The sequence below is a fragment of the Phacochoerus africanus genome, chromosome 6 (genome assembly GCF_016906955.1).
Source record: "Phacochoerus africanus isolate WHEZ1 chromosome 6, ROS_Pafr_v1, whole genome shotgun sequence".
Classification (NCBI taxonomy): domain Eukaryota; kingdom Metazoa; phylum Chordata; class Mammalia; order Artiodactyla; family Suidae; genus Phacochoerus; species Phacochoerus africanus.
The window spans coordinates 53581879-53598075 of record NC_062549.1 but is presented as its reverse complement, the minus strand read 5'-3'; the positions used below and the strand labels follow the sequence as shown (position 1 = coordinate 53598075).

Genomic DNA, 16197 nt, shown 5'->3' with positions numbered 1-16197 from the left:
ATGGTAAAACATAAGTGCAAGAAGAAATACGAAGTTGCAATGGACTTGAAAGGGGAAAAGGAGACTATTGTGTGTAGTATCAGAGAAATAGAAGGAGACTGAGAACTCTGGAGTGAGCTTTCAAATACATTTTAAAAAATTTAAGTGAAAACAGCATGAAAGATTTTTTTTTCCCTTCACAAATATAAAAAGCCATGCATGAACTTAATCAATTATATTAATAGAAAAGTGAAATTTGAGAGTTCCCATTGTGGCACAGTGGAAACAAATCTTACTATTATCCATAAGGATGTGGATTCTATCTCAGGCCGCGCTCAGTGGGTCAGGATCTAGTGTTGCCTTGAGTTGTGGTGTAGGTCGCAGATAAGCTTGGATCCTGAGTTGCTGTGGCTATGGTGTAGGCCAGCAGCAGTAGCTCCTATGTAACCCCTAGCCTGGGAACTTCCATATGCCATGGGTGCAGCCCTAAAAAGCAAAAAAAAAAAAAAAAGTGAAATTTTATATTATTAGCCAGAATGATATGGAGATCAGCTTGCCCAAACTTGTCATTTCTGAAACAAGGGAACATGACTCAAAATGATTAACATACATTCAAACATCCATAATCAGCTGGTTAAGGAGACCAAGACCTTCTAAAGTTTTTTTATATCAGGTTTTATAAAAATTTAATATTCAGATGTATAATTCATGGTAAGATAATTTTTAAATTATGTAAATTTGTTTTTAAAAAATACTTTCTGCCTTAAATGTTGAGTAGAAGATAGATACACATATACTTTCGAAGATAATCCCATACTAGGCAAATTGTGAATCTGTTAGGTTGTACACCAATGGTACCTTGAAATAAATGATATATTCTGTGATAGTCCATAGATTTTTGAGTAATGGGAGAGCTTATTAACATTTTATATATGCACTGATACCATTCCATATATCTATAGCCATGTGTGCATCTGTAACTACATCCATATTCTTATAAAACTTATCCTGTCTTTATACCTACATTTATAACCATAAATATACCAATATCTATTTATCTAAATATTTATCTATCTACCTGGCACTATTATTATGCCTGATATCTCATATTCTCAGTGGTATAAACCAAGTTCGTTAACAAAAAAAACCTCTTTATAGTTGATGATATAGTTTTCGTTTCTAAATATTTTTTTATATAATGATTTTTATTTTTTCCATTACAGCTGGTTTACAGGGTTCTGTCAATTTTATACTCTACAGCATAGTGACCCAGTTATACATACATGTATATATTCTTTTTTCTCACATTACCATGCTCCATCATAAGCGACTAGACATAGTTCCCAGTGCTACACAGCAGGATCTCATTGCTAATCCATTCCAAAGGCAATAGTCTGCATCTGTTAACCCCAGGCTCCCTATATTTTATCTGGCAGAGCAATCTTCAAATATTTTAAGATTTAACATCATCGATTTTTATTTCTACACAGTTTCCAAATTCCCCTGGCTGTGGCCTTCATGCATCTTATATCAGCACACTTTTCTCAACAAATGAATTAAAAATAATTATGATGAATTAAAAAATAATAAAACATTAAGCTTAAGCCTCTTTTGCAAAAAAGTAGTGTTGTAAACGGCAGTGATTTATTTTAAATGTTAAAGCTTTATTGTGTGAGTGTGTGAGAGACAGACAGATAGAGTCAGAGACAGAGAGAGAGAAATTCATAGTTGTGAACTGTTTATCTTCTGCATGGGAATGAATGTGAAGGACAAAGAGTTACTTCTTTAAGCTGCTTTTCAAGGAAAAGAGCTCCATGACACATGCACAAACCAAAGCACTTTTGTTCTTTTTTTTTTTGTATTTTGCCAATACAAAATAAGGAGAGAGCTGAATAGCTTTATAAATTGAGCTATTAATTAATCTATGCATATATATTTAGAGATGCAAATTAATGAGTTGCTTAACTGATCCTTTTTTTCTAGGAATTCTAGAGAGATGATAGAGAGAAGATTGATTATATGACATAAATCATACCATTGCTTTATTAGGTCAGTCTCCCAAGGCAATATTAAAGAACATATACATGTATGTGTAACTGGGTCGCTTGCTGTACAGTAGAAAATTGACAGAACATTGTAAACCAGCTATAATGGAAAAAATAAAAATCATTAAAAATGCCCTAAAAAAAGAAATTAAAATAAACAAATGGGATCTAATCAAACTTATAAGTTATGGCACAGCAAAGGAAACCATTAAAAAGGAAAACTTAAAGACAACCTACAGAATGGGAGAAAATATTGGCAAACCATATAATTGACAAGGGCTTAATATCCAAAATATACAAACAGCACATAAAAACTCATCAACAAAAAACAAACAACCCAGTTGTAAGATGGTCTGAAGGCCTAAATAGACATTTTCCAAAGAATATGTATGGATAGTGAGTAGGAAAATGAAAGACACTCAGCAATTGTTAATTAACAGATAAATGCAAATCAAAACTACAATGATGTACCACCTCACACAGGTCAGAATGGCTATCATTAATAAGTCTACAAATAACAAATGTTGGAGAGGTTATGCAGAAAGGAAACCCTCATATACTGTTGGTAGGAAAGTAAATTGGTACGACCACAATGGAGTAACAGTATGGAGTTTTCTGAGAGAGCTAAATATAGAACTACCATATGAACCAGCAATCCCACACCTGGGCATCTATCCAGAGAAAAACCTAATTCAAAAAGACACATGCACCCCTATGTTCATACCAGCACTATTCACAAGAGCCAACTTATCAAGACAACCTACATATACATTGGCAGATGAATGGATTAAGGAAATGTGTACATGTGTGCAATGGAATAAGGGTAATCCATGAAAAAGAATGGAATAATACTATTTTCAGTAACATGGGTGCAACCAGAGATTCTCATACTAAATGATGTAAGTCAGAAAGAGACACATACAACGTGATATCACTTATACATAGAATCTAAAATATGGCACAAATGAACCTATGTACAAAATAGAAACAGACTCACAGACATAAACAGAGGTACCAAGGAAGCAGTAATTGTGCTTAGAAGTACCAACGAAGCGGTAATTGTGCTTGAATGAATTAGGGAAGATTTAATAACAGAGGAGATGGTCATCTGTAGACTCTAAAGTATGGCACAAATGAACCTATGTACAAAGTAGAAACAAACTCACAGACATAGACTTGTGTTTGACAAGGGGGAGGGGAGAGGGAGTGTGATGGAGTAGAAGTTCAGAGTTGGTAGATGCAAACTATTACATTTGATAAGCAATGAGGTCCTGCTGTATAGCACAGGGAACTATATCCAGTCTCTTGGGATAGATGATGATGGAAGATAATATAAGAAAGGGAATGTATTTGTATGTATGACTTGGTCAGGTTGCTGGGTTACAGCAGAAACTGGCACAACATTGTAAATCAACTAACTCTAACTAAAAAAATTAAAGTAAATTTAAAAAATCCCCCTCAGAGAGAAAGAATGCATTTGAAGGGTTTTCTGTATTTTGAAAGTATATTTATAATATTATGAAGCTGCGACTTACATTGTTCTCCACTGATTTTTGTATTGCTATCTTTCCCTGGGTACTCTACATATTTTTCATTTAATAATTAGGTTTTTTTTTTCTTTCTAAGAGGTTGAAATAATTGCTTTACAGTATTTAAAATACCCTCTTTTTAAGAAAGAACATTTTAATTTCTAACAAAGGACTTGTATTTCTTTGTAAAATATGCTATGATATAATGCACTTATCCTTGTTCCTCTTTCTCGTTTTTCCCCAATATAATCCCACTCTAGTCTCCCTACTGTATTTTAAATCATATAAGTTTTAATTTAGGCATGAGTGACTAAGTCAAAGAAAATAAATACAAGTAGAGGTTACTTCCCAATGGATTATTAAATAAATTGGTCCCATTAAAATTTTTTCACATCCACATTTGTGAGGAATACAAATAAATATAAACTCTAATCAGTCTTCCAAAAAACTTAGATTTTAATATGAGAGACAGAAATAAATAAGTGCCTGTAATATAGTTATAAATATTTATGAGAAGCCCTAAGCTATATAAGACTGGATGAACATATTCATATAAGCATTTCTGTATTATTCACAATCCACAATCATGCATACAGTTCCTTGCATAGAATATACCTATGTGGTGTGTTTATTGATGTAATGTTTGTTGAGAAAGAGGCTAAATGAGTGAGTGAATGAATTAAGATATGCATAAGTTAAGTAGAAGTACCAAGGAAAGAGTAATTGTGCTTGAATGAATCAGGGAAGATTTAATAATAAAGGAGATGATTAAGTTTAGCCTTCCAAGACACAGAAACTGGACAACCTGATTTATGCAGGCCATGGGATTCCAAACAGAATACAGAACCTGTGCGAAGCTCAGAGGTCAGAAATGGAGGAGCTCATTCAAGAACTGTGAGCAAGCCAAAAAAAAAAAAGAGTTCCTATTGTAGTTCAGCAATAACAAACCTGACTGGTATCCGTGAGGATTCAGGTTAGATCCCTGGCTCCACTCATTAGGTTAAGAATCTGGTATTGCCATGAGCTGGGGTGTAGGTTGCAGTCATGGCTCAGACTCAGAGTTGCTGTGGCTGTGGCTTAGGCCAGCAGCTGTAGCTCCAATTCAACCCCTAGGCCAGGAACTTCCATATACTGCAAGTGTGGCCCTAAAAAGACCAAAATACATACATACATACATACATACATACATACAACCTGTGAGCATCCTTCACTGTCTACAGACATTGTGATTAAAAAGAGCTAAGGGTGAAGCGATTGTTGGAGAGATGCAATCATGAATTTAAGTAATTTTAAAAGGTATTCAAATGCCCTCCTCCATTCTGATTTCATTAAGCAAGAAAGAGCACATTTTCTCCTGCTTATCCTGTTTGTTGCCTCAGAACCCTTCCTATCACATCATCCCAAAGAGCCACTATTTTTGAGTAGCCATATGAAAAGATACCTAATTGGCAATTCTAGTATGTTAAATAAGTAAAGAATATTAATGAAATGTACAAAAAAGTAGTATTGGCATTTTGGAAAGAGGGTAGCATCCAGGATGAACTGGAGAGAGAAGATGATAGATAGTATTTGTCTTTATGTGTGAAAACTTAGATCTTGTCAGCCCAATGTTTATTTGCTTTGTCAGAAAATGTCCTCAGTACTGAAAAGATTATATTTTTTCAGGAGGAGCTTTAAGTAGAAGAGGGAATATTATTAGATACTCTTGGTACTCACAACTGCTAAATTGCCGAAGGGGATATTTTAAATATCTTTAAATTAGGTTTCTATGTATTCTCTCCAAGGTAACATTTGCATTTTCAACCTGCAAGAGCGGAGAATAAAATCAGTCCAGCAACTCTCCAGTTTGTCTTTACCTGCTACTCTAATCCCTAACAATCAAGTTACTCATTATAAATGCAGCTGTATGATAAATGATCATGTATGACAATAATCACAAAAGTCATCTTCAAAGAATATGAACCTACCTAAGAAAATCAGCACTGAAATCTCAGAAATCTTAGTGAAATTAATTCAAACTCCTTCCTGTTCCCACTAAATTCTTACATTTTCTTCTTAATTGGAATTTCATCTAAATAGAATTTAGAAAATAAGAATACCAGTTTTTTTTTAATTACTATTTCATTGTCATGAAGAAGAGTAAACAATTCTTATATCATGATAAGAGAAGGTTTGCAGTGTGAATTATGGCAAAGGGTCTGATAAAGTGCTATATACCCTTTACAGTTTGTTATCCAATGTGCATCGTTCAGTGAGTTCAATCCCTGGCCTCGTTCAGTGGGTCAAGGATCCTGCAAACTGTGAGGTGTGGTATAGGTTGTAGACAGGACTTGGTTCCCACATTGCTGTGACTGTGGCTATGGTGTAGGCTTGCAGCTGTAGCTCTGATTCTACCACTGGTCTGGGAACTTCCATATGCCATGCATGCAACCTTAAAAAACAAAAACAAACAAATAAACAAAAAGAACATGAAAATTCTACACAAGTAAGTACACCACATGACCCACTAAATTAGTAGCAACCCTTAGCTCTGATTAGAGCTAATAAACTCTAATGCTATTAAGATCAGTTTCACATAGATTAAATATATGTTCATGTAAAGTATATTACATTCAAAGCCCGGGTTTCCAATGTTGTATCTGCTAATAAATGTACTTACATAAATATCATGCATATAGATAGATAGCTGCAAATTAGCAAATGAGTGTTATTGATTGAGTGCTCCATTCACTTCATACAGGTTTTCCTTAGAATGCTGTAGAGTTAAGTGGATGGCAAACACAGAGTGATGTGTTTAAGTGAAAAAGAATAGGATTTAGTCAATTTCTAATGCTACATTGTTCAAGTTATAATATCATAGGGAAATAATGTAAATTCCAGTTTTTTCTGCTTTAATACTGACACCAAATAAGATGGTAATGATAGTACTTCCTAATAGCTATAGGTAACTACAAACAGTAGCAGTATGGTTACCATTGGCTACAGCTGAGTCCAATTGAAAATCAGCTAATTGAAATGTTTGTTTACAGTTCTACCATACATTTAGGTATTTCTCTGTGACTGAGCCACTCTGTCAATTTCTTGGCTTTTAAAACATAACTTTGGTGTTATTTGCCATTTCAGCATTTCATGAACAATTTCAAAGATCAATACTATGTGTTATGTACAAGACATGTAAAAATTGTAATTTGTTAGAATTGACATTTGAATTATAGGTGTTTGGGTCAGCCCCATCCATAACCATAGTGAGTCATATTAGTTGCATTTCAAAACATATCTCCAGGTTTTTGTCTGGGTTCTCATGAAAACAGAGCCTGAGATGGTGGCAATGAATGCAGGTAGTGTATTTGCAAAGTGGTCCCAGGCAGCAGGTGTAAGGGATAGGGAAGAAGAGGAGGACTGTGAAATGAATGTGGGAAGTGGAATGTACAAGGATGGAAGTGAACAGAAGCCTGAGCGGTAAAGTTAGTTACTGAAGAAATTGCTTGAACCCTGACCCCGGGAGATCTGTGGAAAAACCAGTGAACTGTATTCCCAAACTTTCTAGCCAGGGCACAGAAAAGAAGCAGGATTTATCCGTTGACTCCAAGTCCCTATTGGTCAAATGTAAGCATTAACTTGGCCACAAATATGAGTCATGCACATGGAAGAGATGCACATTTTTCAGTACAGAACTGATTTCATTAGGTATCCCAGGCTGCATCATCAGAAAAGCCCAGAGCAAGAAGCAAGTATTATGTAGCATGGGAAGCACTGCTGCATTTTTTTTTTTTGGTCTATTACTCCTTTATTAGAAATTATAAATGAGAAATTATTTCACTGCCTGAAGACTAAGATACAACAGAAGTTTCCATAGGCTCAAGATTTTGGGACATACTAGAAAGACTTTGCTATAAGGTATGTTCTCTCTGTGGCATGGCAGCATCATTCTTCTTTAAAAAGTTTACTGGACAGACATCGTTTCTGCCATCACCTATATAAACAATGTGTGTATACCTTACTCCCTGTTTATAAACTCCTGTTTACTTACAAATTCTACCAAAAGTGCATTTTTTCAAATATTTTTGGGAACACCTATTGCAAGAATGAACCATTGTAATTTCCCACAAACAGATGACCACTGCTCTCAAAATCTGCTGGATTTTTAAACATTTTATCAAACACATCATGAAAACTGATAGCTTCTAAAACCCAATCTATGAAGATTGCATTTTTTTTTTTGTAGGGCTGCACCCGCGGCATATGGAGGTTCCCAGGCTAGGGGTCTAATCAGAGTTGTAGCCACAGGCCTATGCCACAGCCACAGCAACGCCAGATCTAAGCCACGTCAGGTCACCGCAATGCTGGACCCTTAAGCCACTGAGTGAGGCCAGGGATCGAACCTACAACCTCATGGTTCCTAGTCGGGTTTGTTAACCACTGAGCCACAAGGGGAACTCCATGAAGACTGCATTTGAATCTGAAATAATGATGCAGTAAAATTTATCTTTGTTCTGTCTTATAAACTTTAAGAGTTCTACCATCCCCAGAGTGAAAGGCATTGCTATCACTGTTCTTTTCATTTCATCCTGTTTTACATTTCATATCCCAAAAACTGATTGAAGCCCTTTGTGTGACTAGTTGTCACATAGTGAGGTAGCAGGGAGGAAAGAGGTGTTTTGAAGTGGTGTACCAGAAGTTTCTAATATATTAAACATTTTTTTTCCTCTGAAAAGTAGTTATCTCTTACTCCTTACCTATCTGATGAGAATGAGAATGTACTGCATATAGCATTTTCTCCCTTGGTTGGAAGATGAGAATATATATGGAAATTTGTGGAAAAAATGAAATTTTTGAAGAAAATTGTCCAATATGAGCCGTTTTCTTTTATAAAATGATAACATCAAATTTATTGTGTGGCAAATTAAATTGACTTGTGAAACTTCATCAGTTTATCCCCATTTCTTACATGGCCATATTGTGATTTTAAAATCCCGAAGCAATTAACTATGTTTGATATAAAAGAAAAGATAATATTTAACTCAAGAAGAAAACAAATTTCCCTATTTTTAATACTATCATTTTTTATACTTAATTATTATCCATCTAACTTTATACAATATTTTAAAAATTAGTTTTCAACTTTTTTCAATTTAGTCATCTTAACTTAACAAATATTTACTGAATGAATGGTATTACAGGTTTAGGCCTCCAAGAGATATATAGGTAAAATGTTAAGGCTTAAGATAGAGAAGATGCATTTTTAGACAGGATTTTTTTTTTCTTCTCATGTACAACTTTGTGACTTTGGAAATTAACTAGGCTTTGGGCAATTTAATTTTCTTACCTTTAAATGAGAGATTCAATCAAATGGACTTAATGCTCTTTTAATTTATGTAGTTCAGTGACCGTTCTTGACATGGATCTTTAAATATGGCTGTCTATGCTCATTCCAGTATGAAACAAATCTAATGTTCTATAAGGCTTTTTCCTATGCCTTATATTGCATATAATTTTAGAACCATCGTTTGAAGCATAGGCAACTGAATCTTTACAGGAATATAAGGGCTTGTGTTGCTATAACTTTTAGTAGCATACCCTTGCCTTTTCTAGCTAACAGTTTACTGTCCAAAAAATTCTGTTTGAATCTGAATCATAAATGTGTTCAAAGACTTTCATAGTTTTCCTTAAAAGGATATGTAAATGACACCGACTTTCTTCAGCTTATCGCTATAAATGTTGACCTTATAATAATGCTTTATAGGTTTTCACTTTACATTCAGCCAAAGGCAATTAAAACTGCTGGTTTATATCATTTATTTTGACCTGGAAATTTTTTTATCATTTAAAAAAAGCTCCATTTAAATTGTGGAAGTAAAACATTATATAGCTTCTTATTGCTTGCTGTCATTTTGAGGGACATAGTTTTATAAAATATTGAATTAAGTTCAGAAATAGCATTAGCAATTTAGTTTTTCCATGCCTAGGTGACAGCTAGTAGTGAATTTATTTGTACTTAAAGATTGCTCTATGTATTGTCAGGCTTATTGGTTAGTTTTAATTGTTACCATTGCTTATAACTGAACTATTATAATGTCATTCTATTAGAAATTCAGTCCTCCCAAATGGCGGGTTTTTACATTTTTTCATTGCTTTTTCTTCCTTAAAACTGGATTTTTTAAAAAGATTAGGCAAGTATGACATTGACAAAGAAGAAACAAGCAAAGAGCATGCCAGAGGGATGATTAAACACACCATACTTTCCCAGTGTACAATGCTGTGATCACACAGAATTTTATGCATAACTTCCAAGGCTCAACAAAAGTATTGAGTGCTTTAGTACCAGTATCATCACTGTCATATTTTCTTTTGGCAGCTGTTAAGATTATTAGCCTTGTAATGATGGTTATTCTCTGGATGCTCCTTTTGGCTCAACATCTTGGCTTATCCTTCCAGTGAAAGCCAAGCCAGAGCAGTGACCTGGGAGCAGGCCAGGGTGGAGTTTTGTCTGGCTCTTTCATGGAAGGAATGTTTAGCAGTAACAGCTACGCTTTAAACTCATGGAAATAGGAACAATTTAAAAATCTGCAAACCTGATAATCACTCTTCTTGCTATTGCTTAATATTATACAAAAAGATACATTGGTATTTAACTAAAAATAAATAAAATAAGTTAAGTCAAATCCCAATTTTTCTATTGATTCTTTATTCTCATAGTTGGCTTGTTAGAAGCGGGAATAAGCATACTTGGCCTTTTGAGATCATTGAATCTTGAAGATCAAAATTTGAATGAGGTATTGCAAAGTGAAATATATTTAAAGTACATATTTTATAAATATGTAAGGCTTTTGTTTTTGTTTCTGTTTTTTGCTTTTCTTAGGGCTACACCCACAACATATGGAGGTTCTCAGGCTAGGGGTCCAATTGGAACTACAGCTGCTGGCCTATGCCAGAGCTACAGCAACACTAGATCTGAGCCGCATCTGCAACCTACACCACAGCTCATGGCAATGCCAGATCCTTAACCCACTGAGCAAGGCCAGGGATTGAACCCTCACCTCTTGGTTCCTAGTCGGATTCATTTCCACTGCACCGCCATGGGAACTCCAAGGCTTTTTTTCAATATTGATCTAGTCCATCCTAACATCACACATACATGCTTTTTTTTGGAGACAGGAATTAGATTTTTCAAACTATAGACTAATTGCTTAAACTCAAAGAATAAGTTTAAAAAGTTTCAATGTCAACAGTTTGAAGTCTCAATAAAATTGCATATGAATAGAATATCTAAGATGAAATTCAGTGTGTTATTAATGTCAATTCAGTCTGTGAGTTATAAATTGAATTATACTTCACATATGTGAAATCAAGTATGCTATCATCCTATGTAAAGTAAATAACTTTGAAGATGAATTACCTGGAGTCAAATATTTTAGACTTATGATTCTTTTGTTTTTCTTCATTCGCTTAAGTGGCTAATATTAAGTTTCCTTGAGAAAGTTCATTAATCAGAATACCAATGGGGCATACACTCATCTCCTTTATATTCTATGCAAAATTTTGGAAATGTTCTATGCTTCATAAATGTTTATTATAGGGACTGGTGAACAATATAACTGTTAAGTCTGCATAAATGCCATTCTGAATCTTCATAGTTTAGGTTCATATGTTTCTGTTAAAATTAAACAATTTTTTTTAATGTTTTGTATTTAATGAAGAAATACAACACATTAACAAAAGTGGTTAAACATTGCCAAGGTTTTTTATCATTGCTTATGTGGTTGTTTTTAAAGATATAACTTTATAAAAATATTTAACACCTTGGTTTATGCATTCTATTGATTTTAATATTTTTCTTTCGTTAATATCATATAGAAGTGAGTTTATAAGTTTAATAAACTTGGGCTTTCCCCAAAACTTATAAAACCTTGAGATTACTAGCAATTATATAATACTATAGTGTAAAATATGTGTATTTGTATGAATATATATGTGTATATATGTATATGATTTCTTCTTCTCAGACTTGAAACGTGGCAATAATATGCATATTATTCATATGTATTATTAATATATACACATCTATATGTATATGTATGTATATGTACATAGTCTCTCTCGGTATGTACATTGAAGAACTGGAGTGTTCATAAATTAGAAAAGAGGCTTTTTAAAAAAAAGCTGAATAAAAGATTTTTGTCAAGATTTTAAAATATGAGAAAATTATCATAAGCTTGTAGGTTCTTAAAAATCTAGATACCTAACACATCGGGATCCTGAAATAGAATTCAATTGATTCTAACCAAGAAATATCCTAGCAACACCTAGATTCCATGGAAGATAAAAACAGATTGCCCTATTACAATATTCCTAAGAGAAATTGTTACTATGTGGTGAAATCACCAAGTTCTACTCTGATTGCCAACAGGCAAATATGAGACAGTTCTATCCCAAATTACTAGTGTATAGTGATTTCAAAGTGTATTTTTTCCCCTCTTTGAAGTCCGATACCATTCATCCCTGATATTCTTCTGTGATTTATCACCTTGAGGAAATTGTACCCCAGACAGGTACTAAGCTATGCAGGCAAAGAAAAAAGAGTAAAGGACCAAGAAAAATTTCTAATGTGTAGTAATTACATCTTTTGGCTCATATTATTTCCATGTAAGTATTAGGATTTTACAACTGGAATACTAATGTAGAATGCTATTTGTTATGAAGAGTATGAAAACATAGCAATATTTATCAAATTTTGTTCTGCTCAATCCAATGTAGCTGCTAAACTTTTATTCAGTTACTGCAGAGAAAGATATACAGAAGAAAAAAATTGTGATCCTAAATAAAAATATAGGCAGGTAAATAATATCCATGCATAAGCAAGCCTCATACAGGCATTAATTGCTAAGATGTGTGTCACTGTGGGTTAGAAATTTATCTATATTTGTCCCCTAGTACTCTCTAAGTCCCCTAGTACTCTCTAAAATTTGACAGTAAGTAAATAGTTTTCAAATTTTGCCCTAGAGTTTTCATATGATCCTCACAGATTAAAGCCTTAATTATGCTTGATGTGGAGTGAAAGACAACTGGTCTCCAGCCTTGAAAGATAGATGATAGATAAAGATGGTGATAGATTAGATAGATAGATAGATAGATAGATAGATAGATAGATAGATAGATAGATAGATAGATAGATGATAGATAGATAATAGATAGATGATAGATAGTTGGATGGATGGATAGGTAGATAGATAGACAGATAACAACTTTATTATTAGTCTTTGCTTAACAAAACGTTTCCAATGCTAAACATGCTTGAAGATGCTTTGTTTAAAGTCACAATGATATTTAGAGGTCAACCAATGCATCTTTTCAAGATGTAGCTGCTTATTGCTCAGAACAGTTTTATTCTGACTGATGTGATTGCATGCAATAATTTCGCCACACATAAACAAAACTGCCTACTATGTAGTCAGAAATGATAGTGATGTGTTAAAATTATACCTTTTTACACACTTTCTTCAAGAAAAGTGAGCATTAGAGTGTTAGAGACTGAATGTTTCTCTTTAATGCACGATGACCTTGTCAAGATATTGACAAAAAGGTGGCAGGTAAGTATATTGTGCATGGGTCAGCAAGCTTTGGGCTTGTCAAAAACATGATCCACTACTGTGCCTACCTTCATTTCTCAGCAGGAGACTCTCTGAAGTTCTAGTAAGAGAAAACGTGCCAAAAATGGAAAAATGAAGATAATCAACAAAGAAAAATATAAAGATAATTGATATAAGCTGTCTTACTGCTTAGTTACCTCATACTAAGTGTTGTAAACACTTAAATGCAGATATTAGATAGAATTGATGCTGAATCACAGCAAGAGATTTGAACTTCCCCATCAATCATCAGAAATTTATCATGGTTGTTTCTATGCGACATTTTCCTTAGCATGAAATTGCTCAAAATCATCTCTTCACATGTTAAAATAGTGTCAATACGTATGTGTTTTTGCATTATCCTCCTTTGCCAATGTTACATAGCTAATTCTGCATCTAGGAAATATAAACTTCTTAATTTATGAAATTAAATTCATTATTAACTTGGTTCATGATAAATAACTCTTACCCTAGCTATCTTGTAGAATTATTAGAACAAATGAGAACTGTATATGGGAAAACAATGAAGTTATGTCTGTATGTGCTGCCCAGATACCCCTTCAGTACAAAAAATTTTTTTTCTGCTGCTAGAACTGTTGCTACCAAACAGCCCTCAGCCGTCAGCTTTGGAATTGATTTGGCTGAAGAGATTCCTCAGGTCCATTGTCCCACACCATTTGCAGGGTCGTGTGCATCAAATTACCAGTTGTTATAGGTATATAAAGACCTGGCCCCTCTCCATGATCAGCACAGTTACAGAGGCCCTATTGGAGTTTGTTTAGTCCTTTGTAGAGAGCACATGACAGCTCCTCTTCTTTCTGCCACATCCTGCCTCCTTCATTTCCATTTACTGCTGCATTTACTATACACTTAAATGGCTAAAATAAGCTGTACATTAGATACCTTATATTACAATCAAAAGAAAGCAAACTACTGGTCAGTGAATGACGATGTGTTTTAATTTCCAATGTATGTTAGATAACTAGGTTCCACTTAATAAAATAGCCTAAAGAAGCTTAGCTAATGCAAGTTCTGTTACACTGCCTACTCTAAACCACCATGTTCCACATCTCCTGAAACAAAACTGTTAACCAGTTTGGATTTATGAGTTTGTGCAATTCTTCCTACTTTTGATAATAACTTTTATTCCTTTCCTCAACTTTAATATGCATTCATATATCAAAGATTATACAGATGTCACAGGTATTCAAAGTTCCATTTGTATTTTGTAAAGTAAAGGGGAAGAATACCCTATACCATAACAACTAGGAAAAAAAAAAAAAACAATGGCAAGCAAAGGCATTAGAACCAAAATATTGAGAAAATATAAATTAAAAAAACAGATATTTTCTTTTATATTTTTTTGTGTCCCTGAAGTATCTTCCAGCAAAGCTTTTCCAGCATTTCTAAAGCTTCTTTTTATTCCCCACTTCTTCCTAATCCCTCTAATTTAAGATGCTGATTTTAACCAAATGTAGGTTAGAGGTAGCTGAAAAAATAATGAAATATCAGTATACTTACACATATGCACACACAGCACATACATACAATTAATCTCTCATATTTATACACCATTTGAATTTGAAACTACTCATTAATTGATCACCAGAAATGTAATCACTGATCACCGCCATTTGGAAAGTCAACTAAACAGTTATAAAATTTCAGAACTGTAAGGAAATAAATAGGTCATAAAAACTCCATCATCAATGATTATTCCATTTATATCTTAACATATGTTTTCCATACTTCCTTATGATTCCAGGTTCCAACTGGATATGCTCTCATTTTTACCACTGGACTGGTACTTATACCAATGAACTCTCAGTGTAGTTTACCTATATTTGAAATAAATTCATGGTTATGAAGCTAAGGGCTAGTGGGAGGAAGTATTTGGAATAACTAATGAAAGATAGTTAATGATAACCTTATAGTATAAAATTACAAAATGAAAATTGTCTTGTATGGAAATTTCAATTTGAAATCATCTCAGTTAAGTTAGATACATTTTACAGTGTAACTAATTACAGTAATGCAGCTAATCAATTGATTACCTTCAGGAAATACTAAAACAGACCAAAAAAACTGATTCTCGGAAAGGACATCTCATATTTGAAATGTCACATATTATGTTTGAATGTGTTTACAACTATATTCAAGATTCCATTATTAAACATTATCATTTTTAAGGGAAATCTGAATGAACTCAAATCACAGAGTCCTGAGCAGCACTCTCAATATTCTATATAATTTCTCAAGGTTCTTCTGAATTCCATCAATATTGAGATGTGGGATTTCTTCAATGTCCAGAAAGAAAGGGAAAACAAATTGAAATAGCTTCCTTTTTCTGTAATTCTTTCCCCAGGATGATGAAGCATTTTAGACAATCCAGTCCTAAACATCTGAAAGCAGATATGCTATATTGAAGGATGAATAGAAAGGTTAGTTGGTTTTTTTATCATTCAATGAAAAATAAAAATGTATAATTTTGAAGAAATAATATGTTCCACATAAAAAGGAACACACAAAAAATGCACAAAAAGAACAACAGAACTCTAACCAGGACCCTGAACTCCAGGTATTAATTAAACAATTTTTCTTAGTCCACACATGACTGAAATGCTAAAAAACAGATGGATAGTTGAGACAGAGATCATCCTGGCTGAGGGTTAAGAGATAAAAAATATAAGAGGAAGATAAGACATATCCAAAGAGGCTAGGGAGGGGGTAAAGAGGGGAAAGGCAAGTAGGGGAGTGTTAAAGAGTGGACAGAGGAAGAATAAGAAAAAAAATGAAGAAAGAGGAAAATAGAATGAAAGAATGAGAGGATAAATGGAGGAAAGATGACAAGAGATTGAGACAGAAGGATGGAGACTGAAATATTAAATTATAATAAGTGAGGTCAGAGGTTGAAAGACTGAAAAATGAGAAGATAAAATACAGGTTTTGGAGTTCCTATTGTGGTTCAGTGGGTTAAGAACTGACATAGTGTCCATGAAACGTTGGTTTGATCCCTGG

The 16197-nt window shown here is 33.7% G+C and overlaps 1 pseudogene; it reads right to left on the bottom strand.

Moving 5' to 3' along the window:
• Positions 1-7332: 7332 nt before the first annotated feature.
• The window catches only part of LOC125128667 (pyridoxal phosphate phosphatase PHOSPHO2-like), a 103811-nt pseudogene continuing 94946 nt past the window's right edge, over positions 7333-16197 (bottom strand).